Source organism: Ranitomeya imitator, chromosome 1 (assembly GCF_032444005.1).
Source record: "Ranitomeya imitator isolate aRanImi1 chromosome 1, aRanImi1.pri, whole genome shotgun sequence".
Classification (NCBI taxonomy): domain Eukaryota; kingdom Metazoa; phylum Chordata; class Amphibia; order Anura; family Dendrobatidae; genus Ranitomeya; species Ranitomeya imitator.
This window is the reverse complement of record NC_091282.1, coordinates 178,530,497-178,535,001: the sequence shown is the minus strand read 5'-3', so window position 1 is coordinate 178,535,001 and position 4,505 is coordinate 178,530,497.

The window sequence follows — 4,505 nt, the reverse complement described above, 5'->3', positions numbered from 1 at the left end:
GCCATTCCGACCCATGACGCAGCATATGCGTCATGGAAAGATCGCGTCACTGCAGATCGGGTGAAAGGGTTAACTCCCATTTCACCCGATCTGCAGGGACAGGGGGAGTGGTAGTTTAGCCCAGGGGGGGAGGCTTCACCCCCTCGTGGCTACGATCGCTCTGATTGGCTGTTGAAAATGAAACTGCCAATCAGAGCGATTTGTAATATTTCACCTAAAAAAATGGTGAAATATTACAATCCAGCCATGGCCGATGCTGCAATATCATCGGCCATGGCTGGACACACTAATGTGCACCCACCCCACCCCTCCGATCGCCTCCCAGCCCCCCGATCTGTGGTCTGCTCCCCTCGGTCCTGTGCTCCGCTCCCCCCGTGCTCCAATCACACCCCCCGTGCTCCAATCACTCCCCCGTGCTCCAATCAAACCCCCCGCACTCCGATCCCCCCCGCACAGCGATTCCCCCCGCACAGCGATCCCCCCCGTGCTCCGATCCACCCGCCCGCAGTGATCCCCCACTCCGTGCTCCAATCCACCCCCCCGTGTTCCGATCCACCCCCCCGTGCTCCGACGCCCCCCCGTGCCCTTATCTCCCCCCCTTATACTTACCTGGCCTCCCGGGACCGTCCGTCTTCTTTCCTGGGCGCCGCCATCTTCCAAAATGGCGGGCGCATGTACAGTGCGCCCGCCGAATCTGCCGGCCGGCAGATTCGTTCCAGAGTGAATTTTGATCACTGAGATAGGTTATATCTCAGTGATCAAAATAATATAAAAGTAAATGACCCCCCCCCCCCCTTTGTCACCCTCATAGGTAGGGACAATAAAAAAAATAATTTTTTTTTTTCCACTAAGGTTGGGGTAAGAACTAGGGTTAGGGGTAGGGTTAGGGGTAGGGTTAGGGTTTCGGTATGTGCACACGTATTCTGGTCCTCTGCGGATTTTTCCGCTGCGGATTTGATAAATCCGCAGTGCTAAACCGCTGCGGATTTATGGCGGATTTACAATGTTTTTTCTGCGCATTTCAATGCGGTTTTACAACAGCGATTTTCTATTTGAGCAGTTGTAAAACCGCTGCGGAATCCGCAGAAAGAAGTGACATGCTGCGGAATGTAAACCGCTGCGTTTCCGTGCAGTTTTTCTGCAGCATGTGTACAGCGATTTTTGTTTCCCATAGGTTTGCATTGAACTGTAAACTCATGGGAAACTGCTGCGGACCGCAGCGTTTTCCGCAGCGTGTGCACATACCTTTAGAATTAGGCTATGTGCACACGGTGCGGATTGGCCGCTGCGGATCCGCAGCAGAGTTCCATCAGGTTTACAGTACCATGTAAACATATGGAAAGCCAAATCCGCTGTGCCCATGGTGCGGAAAATACCGCGCGGGAACGCTGCGTTGTATTTTCCGCAGCATGTCAATTCTTTGTGCGGATTCCGCAGCGTTTTACACCTGTTCCTCAATAGGAATCCGCAGGTGAAATCTGGACAAAAAACACTGGAAATCCGCGGTAAATCCGCAGGTAAAACGCAGTGCCTTTTACCCGCGGATTTTTCAAAAATGGTGCTGAAAAATCTCATACGAATCCGCAACGTTGGCACATAGCCTCAGGGCTAGGGTTGGGTTGGAATTAGGGTTGTGGTTAGGGTTAGGGGTGTGTTGGGGTTACGGCTGTGTTGGGGTTAGGGTTGTGATTAGGGTTACGGCTACAGTTGGGATAAGGGTTAGGGGTGTGTTGGAGTTAGAATTGAGGGGTTTCCACTGTTTAGGCACATCAGGGGGTCTCCAAACGCAACATGGCGCCACCATTGATTCCAGCCAATCTTGTATTCAAAAAGTCAAATGGTGCTCCCTCACTTCCGAGCCCCGACGTGCACCCAAACAGTGGTTTACCCCCACATATGGGGTACCAGCATACTCAGGACAAACTGCGCAACAATTACTGGGGTCCAATTTCTCCTGTTACCCTTGAGAAAATAAAAAATTGCTCGCTAAAACATCATTTTTGAGGAAAGAAAAATGATTTTTTATTTTCACGGCTCTGCGTTGTAAACGTCTGTGAAGCACTTGGGGGTTCAAAGTGCTCACCACATATCTAGATAAGTTCCTTGGGGGGTCTAGTTTCCAAAATAGGGTCACTTGTGGGGGGTTTCTACTGTTTAGGCACACCAGGGGCTCTGCAAACGCAACATGACGTCCGCAGACCATTCCATCAAAGTCTGCATTTCAAAAGTCACTACTTCCCTTCTGAGCCCCGACGTGTGCCCAAACAGTGGTTTACCCCCACACATGGGGTATCAGCATACTCAGGAGAAACTGGACAACAACTTTTGGGGTCCAATTTCTCCTGTAACCCTTGGGAAAATAAAAAATTCTGGGCTAAAAAATTATTTTTGAGGAAAGAAAACGTATTTATTATTTTCACGGCTCTGTGTTATAAACTTCTGTAAAGCACTTGGGGGTTGAAAGTGCTCACCACATATCTAGATAAGTTCCTTTGGGGGTCTAGTTTCCAAAATGGGGTCACTTGTGTGGGGTTTCTACTGTTTAGGCACACCAGGGGCTCTGCAAACGCAACGTGACGCCCGCAGACCATTCCATCAAAGTCTGCATTTCAAAAGTCACTACTTCCCTTCTGAGCCCCCACGTGTGCCCAAACAGTGGTTTACCCCCACACATGGGGTATCAGCTTACTCAGGAGAAACTGGACAACAACATTTGTGGTCCAATTTCTCCTGTAACCCTTGGGAAAATAAAAAATTCTGGGCTAAAAAATTATTTTCGAGGAAAGAAAACGTATTTATTATTTTCACTGCTCTGTGTTATGAACTTCTGTGAAGCACTTGGGGGTTCAAAGTGCTCACCTCACATCTAGATAAGTTCCATTCGGGGTCTAGTTTCCAAAATGGGGTCACTTGTGGGGGGTTTCTACTGTTTAGCCACATCAGGGGCTCTGCAAACGCAACGTGACGCCCGAAGAGCATTCCATCAAAGTCTGCATTTCAAAACGTCACTACTTCACTTCCGAGCCCCAGCATGTGCCTAAACAGTGGTTTACCCCCACATATTGGGTATCAGCGTACTCAGGAGAAACTGGACAACAACTTTTGGGGTCAAATTTCTCCTGTTACCCTTGGGAAAATAAAAAATTGCGGGCTAAAAAATCATTTTTGAGAAAAGAATTTTTTATTTTTATTTTCATGGCTCTGCGTTATAAACTTCTGTGAAGCACTTGAGGGTTCAAAGTGCTCACCACACATCTAGATTAGTTCCTTTGGGGGTCTAGTTTCCAAAATGGGGTCATTTGTGGGGGATCTCTAATGTTTAGGCACACAGGGGCTCTCCAAACGCGACATGGTGTCCGCTAATGATTGGAGCTAATTTTCCATTTAAAAAGCCAAATGGCGTGCCTTCCCTTCTGAGCCCTGCCGTGCGCCCAAACAGTGGTTTACCCCCACATATGGGGTATCAGCGTACTCAGGACAAACTGGACAACAACATTTGGTGTCCAATTTCTCCTATTACTATTGGCAAAATAGGAAATTCCAGGCTAAAAAATCATTTTTGAGAAAAGAAAAATTATTTTTTATTTTCATGGCCCTGCATTATAAACTTCTGTGAAGCACCTGGGGGTTTAAAGTGCTCAGTATGCATCTAGATAAGTTCCTTGGGGGGTCTAGTTTCCAAAATGGGGTCACTTGTGGGGGAGCTCCATTGCATAGGCACACAGGGGCTCTCCAAATGCGACATGGTGTCCGCTAACAAATGGAGCTAATTTTCCATTCAAAAAGTCAAAAGGCGCGCCTTCCCTTCCGAGCCCTGCTGAGTGCCCAAACAGTGGTTTACCCCCACATATGAGGTATTGGCGTACTCGGGAGAAATTGCTCAACAAATTTTAGGATCCATTTTATCCTATTGCCCATGTGAAAATGAAAAAATTGAGGCGAAAAGAATTTTTTTGTGAAAAAAAAGTACTTTTTCATTTTTACGGATCAATTTGTGAAGCACCTGAGGGTTTAAAGTGCTCACTAGGCATCTAGATAAGTTCCTTGGGGGGTCCAGTTTCCAAAATGGGGTCACTTGTGGGGGAGCTCCAATGTTTAAGCACACAGGGTCTCTCCAAACGCGACATGGTGTCCGCTAACGATGGAGATAATTTTTCATTCAAAAAGTCAAATGGCGCTCCTTCCCTTCCGAGCCTTACCATGTGCCCAAACAGTGGTTTACCCCCACATGTGAGGTATCGTGTGCTCAGGAGAAATTGCCAAACAAATTTTAGGATCCATTTTATCCTGTTGTCCATGTGAAAATGAAAAAATTGAGGCTAAAAGAATTTTTTTTGTGAAAAAATAGTACTTTTTCATTTTTACGGATCAATTTGTGAAGCAGCTGGGGGTTTAAAGGGCTCACTATGCATCTAGATAAGTTCCTTGGGGCGTCTAGTTTCCAAAATGGGGTCACTTGTGGGGGAGCTCCAATTTTTAGGCACACCCCGTGTGCTCTCCAAACT